We start from the raw sequence: 25,012 nt of genomic DNA, 5'->3' as shown, positions 1-25,012 counted from the left end.
AAGTCAGATTTTCAGTTTATGAGATACCATTATTTTCCTTTCCACCAGACCTGCCACATATTTACATCAGAAAAAAACCAGCAACTCTTTGAAAATTACCAATAAACAGAAATGAAAACAAATTTTGAATTCCATAGGAAAAAACCAATAGAGTTTCTGACATAAAATACCACTTTTTCCATTATTTGGCTGGGCCATCTTTATGCCAGCTGAACAAGAGAAAATTGGGATCAAATTAAGTGGTGCCTTCAAATTCAAAATTCTCTACCCATTCAAAGGTAAAGCATGGCCGCAACAGATAACTGCCTATTAAGCCTATGGGAAGCATGATTAGGTGATCCCAACCTATGGAAAGGATAGCTGTATTCTGAGGCAGAGAGGAAGGGTTACCAACAGTAAATCTGAGTGGTCTGCTGGAAACTTTCACAGGGAGAGAGCTGAGCAGCAAATGCTGTCCAAAATGGATACAAATAGGTTGTCAAGTTTATGTGACCGATCCATTATGGGTGAGCGGCTTAGCAAAATGAACTCGATCTCAACTGTCCCGCAATATAAATACCACAAGCTCAGAAGGACCTGAGCTTCCAGTTCCCCCAATCCCTTACTCTGAGGTTTGCAAAAGCCAGTTGGCATTCAAGAGAAGCAGCAGGTCAAGGAAAGCCTTATTCACAAGAACAACCACTCTGGGAAAGACCCTCCTGTTACATGCCAAATCTGCCACACTGTGAAATTACACATTTTCAAACACATATGCTCCCACAGTTGCTCTCTTCTTCCCCAGCTGCAGAAAGCAAAATTCAATGCAGTTACAGAAAGCAAGTAATATATCTATTTGCATATTCTGATTTCTCAAATTACACCAAAATGTCATAGCACATGATATTTTTTTCCTACCATCAACTAATGAAAGAACACAAGAAGGATAATTAATGATCAAGGGGTGGTAGCAACTTGTAAAATGACCTTTCCTCATGATGGGACAGATATGTGTAAATGAATGCTAGAGCTTTTAAAATGTACTAAATTTTCAAAACCAGAATATTAAACACGAAGTTAAGTTTTATGATACCAGTTAAGGCCACATTACAATCTTTGCTTGTGCTTATGTGATTTCTCAGCAAAAGACATTTCAGCACTTGTTTAAGTCTCATTAAGGACTCAAGATCTTCTGGTTTGCTGAGCCATGGCATGAGCAACCAGCTGAACTCACAGGATCTTCAGAATAACCACAGTACCAAGGCAGCAGAGTGGGGACTGAAAAAAGGTGAAATTCACCATCCCCACTACTCAGGAAGATTCCCTAGCACTGTGGTGAATATAGTAGGAAACGAAATAATCTACAAGATCTGATGTTATTTCTTTCCTTTAAAATTACTCCTAGAGTGGACCCCAAAGTTTCATAGAGGATCTCTTGCTAATTCAGTACACTACAAATATTGCAACAAGTGTAGATCCGAGTGCAGGGACATGTGTAAGAGTTTATCAGAGAAAAGCCACAGTCAAATATGTCCTCGTAGCCAACATGATGAGAGACAAAAGTACTGTAGATGCTCTTATTGTAGAAAATACACACAACTCCACTTGTTTATTAAAATCTAACCCTGGCCTTGCTCCAAAATCCATGTTTGATGTCACAAAGTAGGAAGAATAGCAAGGAATCCCTCCTGGCTGATGATCATCTAGTTTAGTATGTTAGTCCACAGGATGAGATACTGCTGAGAAGACACACAGAAGTTTCATGCACAAACCCAGTCATGCAAGAATTACCTTATATCTTTTTCTCTTTCTTTCTGCTCTCCACTCTTCCTCTTTTCCAATGCTACAGCACAAGAGCAATCCAGCTACTGGTGAGGTCTTACTGTTTTTCAGTTCTGCTCAGTGAATGGAATGAGAGCTGACACCATGGCTCCTGACCTTAGCCAAGGAGTGACAGTGAGCTTCCTGCCAGTGCAACTCAGCCGGCACTGTGTGGCTCATTCATGGGCCAAGGATTCCTCCCTTATATCCAAAAGCCAGCCAACATCCACCACATAAATCATACACGTGCTCATGTCGTTGCTCAAAGCCACCTGAGTAATTCAGCAACCATTTCCCATCCACCCACACATTTTTTTAAAGCATGTAGCCCAGTGTTTACTACAATACAGCTTTTTAAGACTTATGTACCTCAATATTTGCAGCAGGGAGGATACTGGTGCCAGTTCTAGCTCTCGAGATCTCTTGAGATGAAGAAGTGCTTTTGCTTTTCTTTAACTGGACAAATCCTCACCGGTCATGATTTTTTTGTTTGTTTGTTTTGTCTGCATTTCCTTTTTTTTTTAAACAAAAACAATTATGTTGTTGTCATGAACTCTGATTAGATAGCCAATCTAATAGACTTTGAATTTTGCATTTTAGTCTCAAAAGACTGCATATTATTAGTACAATTTGTTTAAAGTAAGTGATTTTCAGTTTTTCAGTGTGCCCATATAAAATGAAAAGAGATAGTAACTTATGTAAACATCAGCCCTAAGTTACCATTTCAAATGATGACCTTATGAGGCTGGATAAAGAAACAGCCATTAACATAAACTGGTAGACTGCCATGAAACCAAAGGAGAAAGATAATGAGTTATCAAGCAGATTAGCATGAACTAAAACTGAAATAAACAACCCATATATTAAAAAAAAAAAAAAGTAACAAACCAGCCTCCGGTCTTCAGTATTTACTGCACATATAATGTCAGGTTGTTATTTTCACTGACATCTTTCTGAGCCTCTGCACGTTGCAGTACCCTCTATTAGGAACAACACTGTCAGAACAGAAATAGCTTCATTTTCAGCTCTGTCTCCACTGAAAGTTTATTTTCGATTTTTTTTCAACTCCAAATTCATCTCTGGGGGGAACCATATCCAATGCTGAATCATACATAATGGTATCACTAATAAATAATTATAATAATTAATTGAAAAGCAAAGCAATGCAATATGGTGACTGATTTTTAAAGGTGTTTGCTTGAGTTCTTTAACATGTAGTCCATGTTCACTGCACAGTTTACCTCTCCTGTACTTTTGAACTGCATGGATGGTGCTCCTTCATTTTCTTTACATACCAGTTACTGGCATTATTCCTTAACAGAGAAGCAACTTTTCCCAAATACCTTCAGCAGATTTTATTCTCTTCTCCCATCCTCAGATGACCTGTCTGAACCCAGCCATTATGACTCCAATTTCATCTCCTTTGTACTTTTGCTGTGTTCAAGCCATGCAACTGAGAATTAAAGCAGAATGAACCAAGGTGGGGAGTTGCCATCACAACAAGTAACTAAGCACTAGCAATCAGAGAAACCCAAGGTACTGAACCAGGGATAATGAAGGGTGTTTTTAACTGTATTTGTTCAGCTTCTCACTGTAGCTCCTCCACTATAACCTCTGCCACTGAACTCTCACTTTTGGGCTCTTCATTTCCCTCTCAGTTCCATATTTCCAACTTGCTGGAATGCCATTTCCTGAAACAGCTGCCTGTGTGCCTGCCTCTCTTTTTCAGCAAAGTGCTGTTCCTCCTGCAAGAATAAAAGTCTCACTATCCTTCTACGCACATAATGAACTGTATACATATCAAATCCACTAGCTGCCATCTGTTTTCCTGGTGGATTTTAGGACATTAATTATGTTACTATGAAAAACTTTCATAAGTGTGTTAATGGCTTGACAACATTGTGTGTGTTTTACAGACTGTAATTCTGTCACTCTGTTTCTGCTTTAAACCTGTGGTACAATCTATATTCCATTTCCTCAGGATCAGACCTTCCAGAACATTGGACACTTGTTCCTGTCACTGCCTTAGATTTTAGATTTTTCCTCTTTTAAGGAAAGATGAAATGCATTGATCTTTTATGCTACATAACAGATACTCATACACACACACAAACACCAGGTAGAAAACCTCTACTGAAAAGGTGAGCTCATGCAGTTCTCTGATATGAATGCTTCTCTTTCTGCAAGGACGGAAAGATCCACATATTTCTGCAGTGCCATTTTTCCTTTTCCTGCTTCCCACAAGCATGAATGGATTTATCCAATCCATGATAAAAGGCAACATAGAAATGCAAAAATATATCCATTTGATCCAGTGTTCTCAATCACATTTACATACACATATGTGAAACATTGATTTCTCTCAAACACTCCTGCAGTATGAGTGCACCTCTCATTTGAGGCATTCATGCTCAGAACCCATTAAACGCCTGCCTGTATAATAAATTGCAAGGTATTACATGCCCACAAAATAAACTTCATTTCATCTAACAAATTTCTGAGCTGTAAATCACAATGTACTGACATTTTAGAAGCTGCTCAATTCATGCATGATATATAGGTCTGGGTGGCAAACTGTTCTGGTGCTAAAAATATTATCATATATTTTACCTTCTCTGTCATTTAATTTACTGTCACTTCATCATCCCAGTGCTAGTCTGGTGCGACCAGTTTGCCTTTGATGGTCTGTATCAATTTGAGTGAAAATGGACATTTTTTTCCCTACCTTCCTTTCTAAATCCTAACTGTAAATAAGTTAATGTAAACAACAATATGTACTGTAAATAGGGCTGAAAATCCTAACAGGAATATATATATATATATATATATCTTGTCTAGATTACTTCAGAAAAAGGCCTTGCAACTTGAAAAATTACATCATTAAGCAGTCTCCTAAACTGGTTTTCAGAAATGGCAAACTTATAGCTATTTAAACTTTCCTTTTTTTCTTTTATACCTAGAAATTTTTATTGCAACTTTAAGTTGCAGTCCCAACTTTTTCAGCTCAACTCTCCACAATTAAATACACATTTCTACAATGCATCTATTTGATTGACACGGAGCAGGACACCATTTGCCTAACTGCTTCTGATTGCCAAAACCCTTCCAGGAATCGCTTCCATGGTGGATGTTCCCGTGTTTTTAGAGCCTTATGCAACCTTAACTCAAATCCTTTTACATTTTCTTCACTATTTCTCTAGCACTGGAGCAGCCTCACATACTTCAGGGAACACAAAACTCCTGCTTGGTCCCACCACTGTTTCATAAGACCAAACAGATCTGTAGATGCATGCCTCAAGTATTAAACAATTACAGAGAATAATAAAATCCAGCAAACAGCACAACATAAGACTCTACCCCTACTTTTATCTCACTTTAGTGAGATACTTGGACGCCTTTTTTAAATACTGCACAATGATTAAATAGCCAAAGAGAAAACAGTGCCATTAAGTAATGTAGTGCTGTTGACCATTACTTCACCCAAACAATTATCTATTAATGTATGAGCGCATGGGCTGTACATCAATTACACCACATTTTCTGAACTGTCTTCTCAGAAGCCCAAACATCCTTTTTCACAACAGATATCTTAACATCTTATTTCAAGAAATAAGGTTTGTTGAAGTTTGGTTTTGGTTGTTTTTTTTTTTGTTTAGTTAAATAGCTCCTGATATATATTGTTTCTAAATAAAATGGTCATTTCTAACAATTTAAACCTTGATTTTTAAGTGTTATTTGAGAGAAATGGAAAGAAAGGCAAATTTTCATTTCACTAATACTGGTGAAAATGCAAAATAAGAAAGACAATAAATTGTACTTACACTAGCATAATCAAGATCAATATTTGTCATGTGGTAATAATGTAATAAGATAAATCAAATTCAGCTTACCTATCACATCAGATGTCCATGAGCCACAGCTCCACCTCAATCCAAAGAAAACTTGACCTGTTGAAAAAGAAGCAAAACATTTTCACTCATGATAAAGTCTTGCCCTCTTTAGAACAGGCTAACAAACCATGGACTTCTGTGGGGAAGGATGAAAAGCAGTTTAGCACCACAGACAACTTAGGATCCCAAAACTTTCTTTTCACTTTCTGTTACAATTCAAATATGAACTGATAAATCACTGATTTCCCAATCAGTGATTTATCTCATTTCAATATTTATTAAAATATTAATAAATATTAAAATGAGATAAATCACTGATAAATCACCCCAGTCCTCTCTGGGGTCTAGCACTGGGCTCTAAGAAGAATCTCTGAAAGATGTACAAAACCTACTAGAAGTTACTGAAAAATTAGAATTGGTATGCACAAATTCTTATCATGCCCTTTGAATAAATCTTCAAAGACCAGAAAAAATCCCACGTTTTTTTTCTTTTATACTGTATTTGCAGGGATGCCCCAACGATGGCAGAATAATGCATCTGACTCCATTGTATCAGAAGGCTAATTTATAACTTTATTATACTATTTTATATTAAAGAATATGATACTATACTATACTAAAGAATACAGAAAGGACACTTACTGAATGATAAAAAGATAATACAGAAAAGTTGTAACACTTTCCAGAGTCCTGACACAGCTTGGCCCCAGTTGGCCAATGAGTCAAAACAACTTACACCAGAATCTAATTAGGTAATCACCTTAAACATCTCCAAACACATTCCAGACTAGCACAACACAGGAGAAGAAAATGAGATAAGAATTGTTTTCCTTTTCTCTGGGGCCTCTCAGTTTTCCAGGAGGAAAGTCCTGGGCAAAGGATTTTACTTCCACTTTTCATCTTTTCTCCATTCTACATATTCTCTCTCTCAGAGAAAAACCAAAAGAAGACGGTGGAAAAGGGAAATGGAAAGAGACAATAAGGACTGTAATGGAGATGAGGGGGGTCTTTTCTGCCAACAGTACCATTTTATCCATTGCATTTTTATAAAACCAGCTCTCTAAAAATCATAGCTGTCAAGTATTTAGTCCTTGTATATTCAGCCTAAGATCTTGAACAATTTTGCTGAAATTTCTTGAGCTATAAAACAAGACAAACAAGACTCCCTATCAGTCTGCATTCACTAGAAAGCAGGCAGAAATTAGAGGTGACCAACACTCATAAATGTATGCAGAACATATTTATCGTGCTAATATTCTTGAAAAGAAAACACCTTCAACTCTCTACTAGCATGACAACAGTATAACATGAGTGTGAACTTGAGATGACACAACATACAATCTCCACCTTTTGGTGCACAGAAATCTAAGTTCTCATGCGAAGAACAGAGCATGAATCCGCCATTGCTGACTTGTATTGTTTCACTGACTCCACTTAAGCAAGCACAAGAAATCTTGTTTCAGAGTAGGCTATGAAAGGATACGCAAGTCAGGATCATTTAACCTAGGACACCTAATACTGTTTTTTAAGCAATATCTATTAACGTTGGCCTTCCTGTTTTTCTGTTGGTGATACGGATGCAGGAAACTTGACTGCATCAGAATGGAATCAGTAAGCAAAGGCTTAATCCCATTTCTACTCAATTGAGTGGCAGAACTTCCATTAACTTGATAGGGAGTTATAACAGTTACTGAAGGGCAAAAGCTATCTTCCAGACCCCCTTTTCTTGCCTTGGGCTAGAATGATATCCATCAATATTATAGGATATAAGAAGGAGGAAAAAATAATTTAAAATATAGTTGTTTGGAAGAGTTGATACAGGGGATTATTTCCATGTTTTTTTTGTTTGTTTTGTGTTGAGCCATGTTTGCACATAGCTGAGTGCAAACAAGAAAGTAAAATTTAACACTGTTAGATGCTGCAAGGTTCAAACCAGCAGTCTGGCTTTATAATGCATCAGGAAATTTCCTCAGGAATAATTCTGTCACAGCATACTTGGATGGTATGAAGAGGAAAGAGATGCAGACCACCAACTTTCTGCTATAGCCTGTAAGCAAATTGATTTGTCACGTGCTTACACGAGAGAAGAGTTACACATTCTTTTGTGCTGATTTGCAGCACTTGTTTGATATTAGAACAGTTTTCTAGGGAACGTTTCAGTAATTAAAAGAGACAAGGTTTAAACCAGTTGGACAGTGCTCTGCAGTTCAGATTGAATGTATCCACTGCTTTCAAATGAACAACCCAAAGCTGATTCTCCACCCCCACCCCTGTAAATTACACTTCACTTTGCTTTATTCCTGTGCCATGAATATCTTTGAAGTAATATTTGCATTAGCTCATCAGAAGCAGTCCAACATCTGTCTTTGAAACTATTAGGAATAGCAAATGAAACCAGCTCCTTTAGGCCCCTGCTGATCTCAGAAGGGTCCCTTCATTTCCCTGAAGGTGCCCAAGTCCTGTGGGTGGTCCAGGCACTTGAGCTGGCTCTGCCGTAGGAAGAGCCATGACTGAGAAGGGCTTTCGCAGCCTCTTTCTATGAGGATCTGAAAATATTTTAAAGGTGAGTGGCAGGATAAACACTGGCATATCTATCTCACCTTTATAATATATTTGCTAAAATCTGAAGGAAATTTTTTTTTTAATGCTGTGAGATCCGTAATTTCTTTAAAAATATTAATCTATGTTTTAAATCTATAGTGTCTTTCACTTTATTTGCATTTTTGCTTAGAGGAAGATTTATGAATCAAAATCAGTGTAATGGAAATATATTAGCAATATATTCAATCATTGCTACATATGTTTATCTAGATTTAAAAAAATTAGCTTGAAGATTCGCCAGATTTAATACACGCTGTTTTTCTTTTTTCAATTTCAAATGTATTTCCTTATATGTAAAACTGAAAGCATTTCTTTTTTACCTCAAGATAGAGTTCATGTCTCAATTTTCTCTTTGCTTCCTTCTTTCAAAAGACCATCACCCTTCAGTGCACAAAATAGTTATGCAATACTAATGATGGAAAAGATCTGTGAGTGAATCCTATTAGTTGTGCTCTGTGCTGTTTGTCTGCAATATGGCTGTTACAATAAGTGATATTTTATCTTTGGACTAACCTGTCAGAGTAGGAAATGCACTATATGAAAGCTGATACAAATTCAATTGGAGAAACGTGAAAGTCACACAAACCAATATCCAATTTCTTAAAAGAGTTAAAGCTTCAAAAAAATGCAATTTTCTCAGTGAGCAAACTATTTGGCGTGGAGTGTAATTCTGTTTCCCTCTTAAGGTTGTTTTACACTTACCATATATGTGTTGTTATGTTTAATTCTCCCTCAAGTAACAATTTTAAGACCCTCAGCTCCAAGTAATTACTCCCTAATGTCTAAAGTAAGATATTAATTTATTGTTTCAAGTACCAGAAAGAACAACGGCTCAGGAATCACAGTGCCTCTAAAGACAAAGGCTTGTTTGGCTACTGCTCTTTCCCTGTGCAGAGCTTCCCAATGAGCCAGCCATGATGGGACAAGCAGAGCAAAACTCCATGTCCTGAAGAATAATCTGCTCACCTTCATGGGAAGGACACACAGACAGAAAAAGTCATGCAAGACAAAGACAATGTGGGATCCATGTGGTGGAGACTGCCGTGTCTGTGGATCCCAAGGAACCAGGCACCTTGGGAAGATGTTGCTAACACCAATTTTAAGGGAAAATCCCATGATGCTGCTTCTCTTTTCTCCCATCCACAGGGTGATAAAACCCTGTGATACAGCAATTCCTGTTTCATAGCTGTAGTACATCAGCAAAGAGTACTTCAAAGCCAAACCACCTGTAGAAAGATGAGCTCTTGATTTGGCTTCTAAATTCAGTATTTTGTAAATCATAGATGTCTGCACACTATACTATAGTGATTAACCAAGATAAATTTTCACATTGCACTGTTTTCTAGCCATGAAATTCTGTAAAGCACTAGATAAGGATTGCTTCTTTCATCCAAAGCACCAGGAGACCGCTGGCAATTTATTTTTGAGAGGACTTTAGATAGAAACAAAAAAGGCAGTGTTAATTAACATAACTCAGTATTTTCTTTTAAAAACAGTTTAATGTAACTGAGAAATTGAAAGTTTGGGGATCTGAGTTATGCACTGCTTGTGCACTCAGAAGCTACAGAATTAACATGAGCAGGTCAAGCTTTTCCAAGTCTGTTTCCAGCTAAGTTTCATTATCTATGGACTTCTGAAACTAGGGAATACTAAAGCCATAACACAACCCACAAACCTAGTCAACTACCTAGATTACCTAGTTAGATTGAGTAGATTTGCATAAAGGAGAGGGGAAAAAGCAAAAACCTTTATATCAAACCATTGTCATAATGTTTTGAGACCATTTTATAATGGAGCCAGTGAAGACTGCTCTATGCTTTTTATGCTCCTAAGAAAATACACACCTTTTTAAAATTTTTTTTTAATGAAAAGCAAAAAAAAATTAGTCTTACCAAGAAACATTGAATTTTATGGCTGGCATTTTGAAATGCTTTATCTCTAAACTTTAAAAATGGTGCTACAAGAAGTTGGACCTTGTTAATTCACTTATGTGATCCTGAGAAACATTGCAAGTTAGCACATTTAGATAAATGAGCCAACAAGTCAGAAGTGGGGGAAGGAAAGCAGCTCTGAAGCACAACTCTATATCACAGTTACTAAAGGCTAAAACTAAGATATATTTGCTAAAGGTATCAAGTGCACAATGCTTTACATGCATTCAAAACATTTATCTACAATAACTGATACTTGAATAATTAACATTTTCCAGTATCATAGGTGAATTGAAGTAAACTACAACTATTTTGCAGACATGTTTCTGACCCAGCAAAGTGAAAGCCAGTGATGCAAAATGCAGTATCTTACTAAAAGGCTGACAGCCACAAGCTGCTGAGGTCAGGTACTGCATTCTGGGAACAGTGATGCAGCACCTCTACCATGGCAGAGATTTGTGCAGTCAGAGGCATGACAAAACTCACAGGAGCCTTGCATCTGTCAGGCCCCCACAGATCACTGAGAGAAGGAACAGCAATGAAACACACTGCATGTCAGGGACACCATTAAAATGAAGCATTTAAAAATTCATGTATGAAATGATAACAAATGCAAACTCTATTGAGCATATGTGGGCCAGATACTTGGTAGTGCCAAGCTGTGCTCTCACAGGGCTGCACCCAGAGAGGTGGTCTGCAGGCTCTCCTTTCAAGTACGTCTTAGTTTTTTATATAGTACTTTAACAACTCTGTATAAAAATCAGATAGACTTCTAGATACTAAAAAAACCTGAGAAAAATATATAAACACCTAAATTTCAGTTTATATATAGAAATATTTAAATACAACTTTATGTTACAAACTTCTGCCAAATCTTAAAAGGTTGAGTCAGAGTGAACCAACACATGTGTTGTAGATCTCCTCATGGCAGGATGTTCTTAGTTCTGTGGCTTTTCTTCTTTATTCATAAAATTCTTATACATTTACATTTTTAAATAAAAGTTATATCAGGTAATAAAACTAAATTCCTTGGGATAGGAGCAACAAAATTTTTTGCTTCTTAATTTTCTTCCCCATAAACTCATCATTTCAGAACTACAAAATATTAAAGGGCTAAAGTAAAACCAAAATATGAATGACTTCAAGAGATCTTTGTTACCTTTCCAAACACTTTACCATCTCTATTGTCCCTGCTTGTCAGATTTCAAAATCTCAGATGACAGATGTATGCATGTGTAGGCTCTTTAGCCTGCGAAACCAGACATACAAATAAACTCTCAGAAAAAAATGCCTCAAATAAAGGCAAAGGGCTTGGGATTGTCATATCTGCTGAAAAACCTCATTCACAATCACTGAGTAAATCCATTACAGACGTTGACAGCTTTAGATCTATGCATTACATTTTGGGGAATAAATGCCACCACATAGTTAGCCTTTATAGAGCAAAGCTTTGGTTTTCTATATAAATCTGTGTTTAATGAGCCTTGAAAGAGATGATTGCTAAATAACAGCCTGCTGCATTCAAGCTCAACTGCCTCCAATTATATTGTTTATAATTATATAATTGTACAATATAATGTGTGTCCAACAATCCCTGAGTTTTATTACTGCACAACACTATGACACCAGCGTAAATCACCTTTTCACTTTCACAGTCAGCCTCTTTCACTTAGCTTAGTCAGCCAACACAAATGCACAGAGAACTGCACTTTTGACTGCTGAATGCATCAAACCAGCTTACCAGCCTCAGCAGAAATAAGAAAGTAATAGAAGTGGTCAGCTCACAAAGATGAAAGGGGAAAGAAAGGTACTGTCTATACAAGGAAGAAACAAAAAGGAAAACAATTGACTAGTTAAAAACTCTATATCCTGTTTGTGAATTTTGCTTCTTAGGTTGCTTCTTGTTGGCAGATGCTTCCAGATATTGCGCCTATCCAAAATACTCATGAGAACAAGTGCAAAGCAGTTAACATTAGCAGGTAATGCTCTCTGTATTATTCTTACTCCTATATGGATACTGCAGCATTTGCTATAATGCCACTAAAATTAGCAAAAATTTTATTAGCAAACAAACCATTATGCTGTTACATACCTACACAAACCTCTCATCTCTCTCTAAATTCAAAGAACAAAATTTGTGCTTTTTCTTCCATCAGTTGAGAACTAACCCAACTTCCAATCAGCAATTAATACACTAGTATTTAGCATGTAATTATAACTCCTGCCACAGAAATTTAAGCCCCAGTCATTCATAAAACTCCATTTTGACTTAATAGGGAGGCCTATTCTTTGCTTTAAGAAGCTTTGTTACACACACCTTCCAAAGTAATAAAATTCTTGTTTTGAAATGTGGCTCAAAGCCTTCTGTCTCCTTCCTCTCTCCAAGCACACTCTCCACACAGGAATTTCTTCTTTTCTCTTTAGTCCTTAAGTTCTTACATCCACACCACCTGGCCTTTAAATCAGAAGCTCCAATCCTGCAACCCCCTGTCAGAAGGGCTCCCATCAGCACACAACTCCCTGCTACACTTACCCTTGCTTCTCTTTGCTCTTGGCTGCCCGTAAAGCACCAAGACTTGGCCTGTGCTGACTTTTGAGGCTTGCAGCTTAGTTTTACTCCAAATCAATACACTGAATTTTGACAGTGTGAAACTTTGATCTTTTTAACATTTGAGTCATTCTGTGGCTAGTAGTTGAGCCCTTAAAAAGGGACTTTGAGTATAGGGCTTCATATCTGTCATGGTTTGACACTGGCACAATGCCAGTGCCCCCATGAGGATACCCTCTCCCTGGTTTCTGCTGTGAGATGTGACCAGGAATAAGCAAAGCAGGCTCCCACTTAGGAAAAAAAAATATTAACTAAACTACAAGAGAAAGGAAAAAAAAAAGAAAAAAAAGCAACACACAAGGAAAATGAAAACTTCACAAATACATCTCCTCCTCCTCCCCACCAAATTCCCAATAGAATACATCCCCCAAATCATCGACTCTCGGTCTGGCACCACCCTTCAGAATACTCAATCCTCAGTTCATCAAGAGGAGAAGGAGTCCTTCTTGTGCTCATGATGACCTCTTCCTTTCATGTCCAGCGCTCTCACCACTGAACACGGACCAGAGCTGCTTCTAGGGTCGACTTTTAAGGATGCTTCATCCCTCTCCAAAAAGGCACAGTCTCAACTTCGGGACACCTGTCCCCCCCATATTTTTCACCCCCTGGAGCCGAAGGGTACCCACATGCAACCCTCTTGGTCCTGAGGCATTGCCTCCCTCTAGAATGCAGTCCCTGCATCACAAGGAAACATGGCTCTGTCCATGGCTACACAAAAAGAGTCCAGCATAAGCTACTCCATCATCTCTTCCACCTGAGTTCTTCTCTATTTCTCTCGTGGCCCATTTCCTCTTATCTATATCTCTCTCCTCATTCAGCTCCAGGAGGATCAGCATTTGTAAGGTTTCCATCATCCAAGAAAAGGGTTAAAAATCTGAGGCTCTGTCTGTCTGGAACTCCCACGGCTGCCCAGCCTGGCACCTTCTCACCGCCCCCCGCTTCTCCTTCTCGGCCGGCCAAGCACAGGCACAGGCTCTCTCTCTGTCTCTCCTGGGGCGGGGGGTGGCTGCCCGATGCCTCTCAGTGCTCCTCCACCCTTCCATCCTGCAGGGGCCTTCCCCTCCCTTCTGTCCAGGGCCCGGCCTACCTCACCCGGCCGCATGGCTTCCCCTGGGCCTACCTCACCCGGCCCCATGGCTGCCCCTGGGCCTACCTCACCCGGCCCCATGGCTGCCCCTGGGCCTACCTCACCCGGCCCCATGGCTGCCCCTGCCCCGCCCAGCCCGCAGCCGGGCAGGGGAGCTCCGAACCTTTCCCTGACCAGAACCCAAGAGAGCCTCCCAGGACAGAGCCCTGCTTTAACCCTGTGTTCTCAGAGGCAGATCCAATGTCCCAATGGCCACATTAGGTGCCAATACTAAAATCTGAACCTCCATTGGCCTAATCACAGCATCCCAGAAAACATATTTCCTGTCAAACCACCACAACATCTTTTAAACTAATGCAGTTTGTCCTCCTCCATCATCTTTAGAATTACTGCACTTGCAAGCACCTGTACAGCAAGATGCCTCTCCCTGTGCTTGGTGATTCAAATCACTGTCTTATGAAATCCATTGCTACTGTTATTCTAACAACTCCAACAATTTACTAAATTGGGGGAAGCTGTTTTAAAACTAGGATTATTTTTTTCTGCGTTATCAATAAAATTACTGCAAACCCCTTTTCAGGTCCATTGACTTCAATATAGCTCATCAGCTCCTAAACAGTCCCTTAACTAGAGTCAATGACTACAGAAAAGCAAGGGATCTGAACTTCTCTTCAGTTTAGATGGTGTCTGGGAACTGTAGACTAAATTAAAAATCAACATGGAATTATAATTATGTAGTTATATTAAAATAATAACTGCATCACCTTCTTCGATCTTGAGGAAATGTTTCACCATTTTTTATCAAACAACCCACTTTGATATGACATTTCTTATAAAGATTCCTCAAACTGATCTTAATACAAAGGGTTGTATTTTGTTGAATAGAAAAATATCAGGTAGTGGAAAACATGATCCCTGTCTCATAGTTTTGTAAAACTGGTTGTCACAGCAGGAGACATTAAAGACACACCAATATTAACAAGCATTTAGACTTAGCAAATAATTTCTAATAGCCAAGCAAACTTGTTAAACAGAATCCAAGCAGAAGCCAAGTAAAGGAAACATCCAAGGGCAGAAGGGAAAGGTGCAGTGAAGAAGAGCCAGCCCACGCAGTGTCCCCCAGTCACTGCTCCTCTTGGCCACTACACCAGCTGAGCTGATGATGAGGCCACAGGGAAAAGCAATGTGCTGTCAGCAGAGGACATAGCACCACTTTTGTTCCCAGCACAGGGACCTCCACAGCTTCCAGATCCCCAAAACGACTCAAATGTATTTCCAGCTGCTGTGCTGTCCTAACTTAAAATCCAGCAATTTCTCACTGTGTCCTCCCCAAGTGCTTAGCCTCTTCCTAGGTGAGCATCTGCACCTTCCCTTGAACACTGGTGCTCATTACAGGAATGATAATGCTCATAGAAGAGACACATTCTGCTAAAATATGAGAACCTAAATACATCTTAATTTGTTAAAGCTGTTAAATAAAAGAGGGTACTTCTAAAATTCAGAGTACTTTCTTTCCCCATCTGGTTTCCTCTGGGATTTACTCTTCTACATTTACAAGCTTTCCTTTGCAAAAATAATGGCTGCATGGTTTGGTTTCTTTGAACAAGTAGCAAGGTTTCAAGTGTTCTCCTCATCCTTTTTTGATTTTGCTGCAGGGGGAGGAAGGGTAAGTCTTGTAAGATCTACAGTAATGACAAATGACCACTCTGGGTGTGGAACCTTGAGGATGTTACCTGGGAGAAGCTCCATAAGATCCCACTGTTCATGATCAGTGTCTGCTGCATGAAATGATGATCCCCCATGTGTTTCTGTATTTTAAACGAAGGAGCATCTGAACTCTTTTCACCTGGCTTGTTTTCAAGCAGAAAATTAGGTCTCAGCAAAAGGGAGAGGAAGCACTTGGTAGGAGATGGAAATGTAAGGCAGGGGCAAATTTAAAACTGGCAGGGGAGGCAGAATAAAACAGGTAAAAATTTGTTACCAGCTAAGGAAAAAATAGATATGGGGAAAAAAACCCCAAACCAAAGTAGGTTATATCTTAAATTTTTGATCGGTTTTCTTTCCCACATTTAAACATTACCTTTAAAAGGCTTTTTCAGTAGATATATCTGCACTTCTGCAAATTCAGACCTGTCATAGTGATTTGGGTTTTTTCCATGTTCTTTAAAGGTTGTTTTCCTGAGTGCTAGACATGGGCTCCTTGGACTCCAGAAACTACTGAAATGATGTTGTTTTGCATTTTCAGAATATCCATGTAATATAGGAAATTGTCTGCTGTAGATTAACTGCTTCAGAAGATAAATTTTCCTTTTATTTTCTTTTTTTTCAATGTTAACTTTTTTCAAGCCTAATGTTAATTTTTTTTTCAACTCTCTGGAGAAGTGGCGTCATCAAGAAGTAGTCATGGCTTCAAAAGAAATAAAAAGTGTTTGTAAGCAAAAATGTTTAAATAAGAGTGTACACTTCAAATACAGAAGGTAAGAAAAAAAAAAGCAGACAAGTACATCAAATTTAAGAGAAAAGAATATGTCTTCTTGTCCTAACCATTGATAAAGGCCATTTTCCACCACTCAAAGGTACAAATTGACTGTAGATAAGAAAGCACCTGAAAAGAATATGCCTTAGATATTAAAATTTTTGCTGAGAAATAGAAATCCCTCTACTCTGTAGATGATAGACATAGCAAACACTTCAAATGGATCTCATCTTACTGTATATACATACATTTGTGACCCATTGCTTCCACAGGCACAGCTACCAGACACAGCAATTTTCAGATTGGCTTCTCCAGTTACTTCAGGAAAAAAACCTTCCTTTTCAATATGCAAAAGTCCAGGAAAATATATGTTTAGCAGGCCAAACTGTATGTACTTTAAGCCCTGAATTTGCAAAAGCTTAAAAGAAGTCTGAGCAATAAAAGCCTTCTATAATTCATTATTTTTCCTAGAATATGGGGGATAAAATGCAGAATTGAAAGACTTCACACAGTTATGTACCCAGCAACTGTATTGCTGACAAAGAGCTGTTGGTTACTTTGACTTCCGTCTCAAACAATCTTTGAAAAAGTGTTTTCACTCAGCTGTTACCAACCTTCACATACATTAGCTTCCTGCACAATGTTGAAGTATTACAAGAGGGTAAAATACTCTTGCATCAACAGCTTAATCACATGTCTATCTCTATTTAAGGAAAAAAAAATATGTTAGTGCATGTGAATTTAAGTTTCTTACTTCCCCTTTCCTTGAAACATCTTGCTCCAAAAATTTGCACCATAGATTGTTTTAATTTACTCAGTTTTACAAAAAGCATTTTCAAACACATTTTTCCATCCCTAACTTTCAGGTGAACCAGAACAACTGAAGGGAAAATATATTCTGTTTTCTTCCTCTCTTTGGTGGATATACATTGATTGAAACAGAAGTGAAAATAGAAGTCTTTATTTATGGGTTCATCGAACATGGTATGCTTTAATCTGATTCAGAAAAGAGCCTGTAGATGCCACAATGTATTTGAATGCATAATGGCATAGGTGAAAGAAAAAAAAAAGAAAAAAAAGAAAAAAGTAAAATCAATGAGGTACATTTTAACAGAACATGCTAAAATGTTTCCTAACAGAAATTGAAATGAATGAAAAAAAGTCAAAGTTAGGAGATTTTCCATTAATACTAGATTTTGTTTTGTACTGAGGTTCATGTCCTTGCTGACAGGTAAATACATTACTGCAAGTAACCAATATATATAGCCCTCGATCAAACACTACATATCCATATCAGGAATTTAAATGTTCATGTCTTCTTTATAAAATAATTTTACACCTGCTGAAAATGCCCTTCTCTCCATGCTTTCTCCCCCATAATACTTTCTTTCCTTGAAAAAATAATTTCATTAGCCAGTAAAAATGTTATTAGCATAATTTTTAAGGCTATGGAGTATCAGGCAGTCATTCATGATATCACAGATATAATAATACATAGTTCATCCATTGGTCACACACATTTTGACTGCGCATGTCAGGCAGGAATAGGTTCAAATATTGTAGAACTTGAAAGTGAATAGCTTTTCCACCCCATGTAAAATACATGGCTGATTCCAAAGCCTGAATTCCTGGGAGTTACACTGATATCAGGATCAGCTGGCTTTCCACATGGGATTCATCTACAAGAAGTCTCAAAGCTTGTCAGCACTGGCATTCTAGGATCTCCATTTTCCACAGTGGCATATTTTATTTCTGTTACCTAATAGAAAAGAAGGACTCTCCTGCCTCTGAAGCACTAAGAAGGGCTGTTCTTTGGCTGTGCTTTCTGAGCCCTCTGCTTGTACCATTAGCAAGGAGGACTGTTTCAAAGGGCAATAATTGCTCTTAGGAGGTTTTAAGAGTAATTTCAAGCTTCACCTATGCCATCAGATCTTGCATCATCTGGCAGCTATTCAAGAGCCCAAAATGCCAGTGACCATATGCCTGGAACCTGTGCCCAAAAGGATCTTCTGCTTTTTGGAGGAAGTTCTTGTTCTTGCAGGAACTGAAATCCATCCCTGAATGCTTCTCTCTCCCCTCATGTTATTTATTCAACTCTAAAAGAAATGTATTAGCTCAGTGGGAGAACAGGTAACTCCCTACCTGGCAGAAAGGAGAAAGGACAACCTAGTTACTTTCTGTGAATTCACATGGCCTCTTTGAACTCCTCACAAAGCCCCGCTGGGAAGCTGCTCTGAAGCATTTTCAGGACTCTGAGGTGTTGCTCTCCTTTATGGAAATGCTGACATTATGGCTGTGTCTTCTTTCAAAGATTTTGTCACAGTTAAGACAGGCAGAGTTTCCCTTCTGGGCCTGCCAGTAATTCTCTGGGCTGTCAACCAGCTCGAAAAGCACAAGATAATATAAAAAAAAGAGGCATTTGCCTTAACTGTCTCTTACTTTCCAGAAGTTGTTAAATTCTCATACTTATTTTTCACCAGCCTACTAAAACCATTCATCTGATGCTTTTTTCCTTCCTTTTCTCATTTTAATAGTACAGATTCAGTTTTTAGCTCTTCCCCCTCATACAAATGCTTCCCTGCCTGAAGTCTTACGAATTCTGCTTGGACTTAGCAGGACTCCCTTGTATGAAATAGGACACTTCATTTTTCTTTTTTCTTTTTCTAACTGTGCTGCATCTCCTGAGCTAACAACCAGGGGATGCAGCCTGGTTTTGCATAGGAACTGAGATATCCCATATACCCACAGTATAACTCATTCCATGAATCAAAAAAATTAGCAAAGACCAGCAAAGCTAGGAAAGATGATGCCTGTGTACTGAAGTAGCCCTTTTGGAATAAGACTCTTTAGGAATAAGGGTCCAGTCAGGCAGCTGGGATGGGCAAAGGCTGCACAGGACCATGGCTATCTCCACAGAGCCACCTCAGTCTGTACTGACTTCTGAAAGCAAGCGCACCACAGACACACCTGCCATGGGTGTGCCTGGAACCAGCCTGGTGCCCCAGGAGATTTATTTCCCCAGACTTCAGATTGCAAGACCCACCCTAGAGTTCTTCCACCCCAGAGCTGGCCCTGGAAGCAATCTTTCCACTTCCACATATATTTGAATGGGATCTGTCCGATGGGAGCTGGCCCCTGTTGCCTGCTATGGGCAATGGTGCCAGTGGGCAGCACTGCCTCCTGCCCTGCCCCAAAGCATTGGCACCCTAGGGAAACACAATCCCATGCCATTGACAGATTAGCAAGAATGGGGATGTGCACTTATTCTCAGCCTTGGTGGTGGGAGAGCATCATCAAAATAATTGGAACTGAAACCACACCCACACTGATGCTTCAGTTCCAAGTCCCATATTTTCAAGAGGAAAGCAGGATGAGGGGGAGTTTCATCCTTTGTATCTTGTATTTTCTCTGTGAACATTCAGAGAAAGAAAATATGAAATTAAATGATCTGCTGAGGCCATAGTACCCATTAATTTATTACAAAATAGGGCCAGATATTCTGTGTATTGAGGCAAACTAAATGGAAAATGATGATGCAGGACAGTTATAGTAATGATAATGTAGCACAGTTATAGCTCACTTAGAAGTCCTAAATACAAGTATGTTTAGGAGGTTTTTTAAAATGTCTTGGCTTAAGGGGATTCTGAATCCTCTAAAAATGTGCTTTTTTTCCCCCTATACTTCATGTACCAACCTAATTAATTCTATTTTGAAACACATAAATGGATCACGTTTATTTTAACGCAAAAGTTCTAAGACAAACAAGGTTTCATGTGTCTCAAATGCTTATATATCAGGATGTTTCTTGATGAAATATGTTTGCTGGTCCCACACCTCCTTCTTCAAGAAGATGATTATTAAGATAATCTTAAGAAAAACAAAATTTGGAAACAAGACCTATACAACGTCAGGAATTTCTTACTATCCTTTCCAAAAGAAATTCATTCTAGGAATGAATGATGAAGAAAATCTGGCATCATTAACATAAAACGTGTACCTTGAAAGTGAAAGTGCTTTAACCTGTATGCTCACCTGCCACATGAATGTTATTCAAAAAGCAAATTCAAATCTTTAACATCAGAACAGAGTTTTTTTGTTCATTTTTTAAACAGAGATGACAGTGTATTCTAAACCAATTAATGAGACCAACATTGAAACTGTTAGAATAAGAGGTATCTATTTTTCCTATCCACATAACAATTTAGTTGCTCTACATCCCATTGTCAAAAATTATAGTTTTGATCTCTGTTTTTTCTGAGATTGGCCAAAAAGGGAACAAAAGCTGAGAAACCATAGGCAGCATATGTAATGCAAAGACTTTTTAAAAATTTATAATATATTATAAATGTGATATCCTTTTTAAGTGAAAGAGGACTTGAGATGGAATCCAAGGATGTTTCTGTTTTCAGTTTACAAAATCAAATTCTTCAAATCCACAGGGCTCTTGTCCACTGTTTTCCTAAACTGACTTATGAGGTGATTAGTAATGATGATTACTATTAGCATTCACAGTGCCATAAAAATATCATTACTTTTATTTAAAGTTAGTTCAGTCTTTTCCTCTGTCCTATCTATCCTCTAGTTTATATTTACATTGGTTAGTATAGAAAAAGAAGGGAAAAATCAGGAATCTTTCCAAGCCTAAGGTCTACAACTCTATAAATTCTCTCTCAGAAGAACTACATAGGTGCACTAGCATGTTATAAAGCTAATAAAATATCTCCTAAAACAGAAACCTTCACAATAATTTTCAGGCATCACAGACATATTTGTGAAAATTAGGTGGATTTTGATCCTATTCATTTTGAAAATTGTAGGTGAAAACCTCAGTTATAATAGCCTCGGTGACAAAAATACTATTCTTTTTGGTGCAATTTTAGACAGCTACAAGATGGACACTAGAAAGGCTTTCCATAGTTAAGAGTTTTTGATTTTAATTAGTGTTTTCGAACCCCTTTTTTTCCCTAATACACATTTTCAAGTTTTGGCTTGTGAATGAATCCCATATCATTTCCTGGTAAGGGCATAACCCACCATTGCTGCAGAGCAATGAGATCATGATGATAACACCTGAGTTTGGAAGACCAAGCCATTTCACTGCTTTCTGACAGTGTACTGGGGGAATTTAAACATTTTGTTTCACCTCACAGTGCTCACTTGCTTTGGGATACAGAATTGTAGGTTTTTGTTGTCAAATCATATTCCATAAACTTTAAGATAGGCTCTCTCAGCCCAAACATGAAGATCTATCTATAAATTAAGCATGGTGATGGGAGAGGTTGAAAATATGCAGTTCTTTACCTTGTCACAACTTCTGGCAGGTTTCCATTAAAACTTCAAAGACATGCATAGCTGAAGGGAAATCAAATAACGCGTGTGATGCTACGAGGAAAGGTCTGAGTTTGCAAGGATCATTCAACAAACCAAAGCTTATGTTCTGTGTTGCTAAGGAGAACTCCAGAGTAATAGATTATTCATTAAACAACAACAACAAAAAAACCCCAAAAAAAACCCCAACAGACAAACAAACAAAGATATTAATTGGAATGGGAGTCATCAGAATGAACATTGTGTGAACATACATAGTAAAATCTGAAACAGGTAAATTTGTTGTGGGCATTCTGGTTTACGTGCTAAAAAATCACCACTGGGCATCTATCTAGTTCTACTTCAAGCCAATAAACATTTGTTGTCTTTTGATTATGCAGTGTTACTGTTCTTGTTGAAAAAATGTTACTGTTTTCCCATGTTTTCCAGTTCATCTGAAATCTGCTCATTTTTCCTAAGTTCTTGATTTAAATATTTTTTACTTCATAAAAAATGAAATAGACACATAAAAACTTCCCCAATCCCATGTAAATTCAAATTAATATTCAGAAAAAATAAGTTATGACTAGTTTGACTTTTCTTGTGATTCCTATTAAATGAGAAAAAATTCACTATATCTACTAAAAAAATTCTTAAAAACATGGCAAGCAAAACACTTGGATATTATTCCAAATTACTTCAGTCCCAAACCTTTTAAACCATTTGAACACTTCAGTATGGAGCCAAATTGTCCCACTGATTACTCTATGTGATAGAACTGAGACTTAAAATTAAAATACAGCCCCAAAGTGAAAATTTATGCATTCTGGTGGAAGATCTTGCCACTGCACTGCAGTCACAGTCATCACCAACACCAAGTTTGACTGGGCAATGTTCTTTTCCCATAGTCCAAGCAAAGGAGACTATTTCCAAAGAAATCACCCTGCCACAATCCATTTAGCACTTGGACTTGTCTGTCAGCCTTGCTCTGTAGCCCCAGCTGGATAAAGGCAGGAAGGGAGCTATTATGGCTGAACTCCAGACAGCAACCAAGCCCCTTGCAGTCACTCATTTTCTTCCCATGGGAGGGATGGGGGAGAGAATTGGAAGAGTAGAAGTGAGGCAGCTGGTGGGTTGAAATAAAGACAATTTAATGAGGAAAGCAAAACAAGGAATTCATTCGCCACTTCCAGTGGGAAGGCAGGTGCTCCATCCACAGGAGAGCTGGACACCATCACACCTAATGGTGACTTGGGAAGAAAAATGCTGTCACTCTGAACATCTCCTTCCATATTCTTCCCTCAGCTCTGTAGGCTGGAGCATGATGCTGTGTGTATGGAATGTCCCTTTGGTCAGCTGGGTTCCCTCCCAGCTCCTTGTGCACCCCCAGCCTCCCCTCTGCTGGGGTGGGGTGAGAGCAAGAAAGGCTGCAAGCCTGTGCATCAGGAACATAACTACCTCTGTATTATTCTGAAAGAAATAGAAACATTTATATGCTTTTATACTATGCTGCTCGTATATTTTTGCTCTCAGTGTAGAAATAAAAATACTCCAGGCAAACAAAATTAAGGAGATGATTATTTTGTTGTTTCAAGTTTCATGACTCAATCTCTGCTGTAGAAGCCAGAATGTTTCAAGTCTCTTTGGATGCATAAAAGGCCCTAAGTACATTTCCCATGCAAGTCACACCTTTTGTCACAGGTTTTCCATTACTTAAAAAGAATAAATGAAAATAGGAGATACATTTGTAATTTACCCTAGTTCAAAAATTGGAAATACAAACTGGTATGTTTGAGCAAACAGAACAAAACCAGTCTGAAGGCCAGTGGGCTTAAATTGTTCCTAAATGCCTTCTGAAATGCTCTTCTTCTGAGGTAAGAAAACAGGAAACAGTAAGGATTCAATATTTTAGCCATGCCCTTCCTGAGTTATTGCAGTAGTAATTAATGCCATGGCATTACAGTATCATCTTGTAGTCAGCTAAGCAGCAACAACTAGAGTTGAATCATCACAGCACAAGTGAGCTGCAGGAGATTAACACTTTTACAAATGGCAGTGTTCAGTTCAACTTAACTCTTCAGTCCTGAAAATATCCTTCACTCCTGTGTGACAACACAGAATCAAAGCTCCATAAATATCTCTTACCATCCTTTATACATTCCTGAACAGAGATGTTGAGAGTACCTCTGAGACAAAGTCAGAAAAGTTTGACTAGATCCTGAGATGCTGGCAGCCCTTATTATTAGTCCACCTGTAATTTGCTGCAGCAAATTGCTCTCACACAAATGCAAAGACACAAACAAATGTGTAAGTGTGGTTTGACTGTGTCCCAAAAGAGCAACCAATGTCATCTGTGGACATACTTGGCTAAGTCAGGCATGGGTAGCCAAACCACCACTGCAGCAAAGCTTAGAGCGAGCAGCAGAGCTCTGCCAAAAAACTCCAGCTACTTTACAGGGGACAGCAGGCACTGCTGCTGCTAGATGACAGCCCCAGCCTGCCCTAGCTGATACTCATTCCTCCATGGAGCTGGATTGTGCAGACACAGCTGGAATATCTTTGATGTGCTGCTTTTCACTGACGCTTTTTGCCTGCAGCTGAGCAGCAGGCAGGTTTGTGCTGAGCAGAGAAATGCCCACAGCTTGTATGTGTGGTTTCTCAGTTTTCATGCAGACCAAGCATCCTATTCCTATTTCCCATCAAAACTGACTGCAAGACAATCAGGAACATGGAAAAGTTTTTTGTTCACTCTGTTCCAGTTCTGAAAGTTGACCACGTGTCAGTCACAGATTTTGTTTAGGACCTTCTTAAAAATCAAAAGACTATTTTCTGCCTTGTGGTGCTGATGAAGCTGATAAATACAGGAGTGGGGAGAAACTTGAATCTCTATATTTAGCAGATAATCAGGACTAACAAGGGGTTAAAGCTCTACCACTTACAGGAGTACCTAGAGAACCACTGCAAGGACCCCAATTCAGCATTCAGTCCCTTTAGTTACACAGTCCCACCGTCCTGACATACCAGCTCTAATACTGAAACAGCCTGCAAACACACAAATACCTTCCCCAAGACACCATTGTTTCTTCAGGCCTCATGGGAGTCCTTACAGCATTTTTCACCTTCCATCTTAGGCTTTAACTCAGAACAGTACACTACTTCCTCACAGATCTGGTTCTTCTGACCTTGCCCCAGAATACACGTTTATGCTGAGGCCAGTGTGGATAACACAGTGAGGCCTCAGCAGAGGAGTAAGCAGGCATATAACAGACAATGTGATGAAATGATAAATCCAATTCCTAAAATTTAGTAATTTGA

The 25,012-nt window shown here is 38.6% G+C and overlaps 1 protein-coding gene across 13 annotated transcripts in view; it reads right to left on the bottom strand.

Moving 5' to 3' along the window:
• Positions 1-25,012, bottom strand: part of LOC129118663 (poly(rC)-binding protein 3-like) — a 501,082-nt gene that overhangs the window by 294,373 nt on the left and 181,697 nt on the right. For all 13 annotated transcript variants that reach the window (XM_077182897.1, XM_077182918.1, XM_077182910.1 and 10 more), the window contains exon 3: positions 5,688-5,744. The gene's annotated coding sequence lies outside the window, so the exon portion shown is untranslated. The remainder of the gene's footprint in view (positions 1-5,687; positions 5,745-25,012) is intronic.

This window comes from Agelaius phoeniceus, chromosome 1 (assembly GCF_051311805.1).
Source record: "Agelaius phoeniceus isolate bAgePho1 chromosome 1, bAgePho1.hap1, whole genome shotgun sequence".
Classification (NCBI taxonomy): Eukaryota; Metazoa; Chordata; class Aves; order Passeriformes; family Icteridae; genus Agelaius; species Agelaius phoeniceus.
This window is presented reverse-complemented; position numbering and strand designations above follow the sequence as displayed.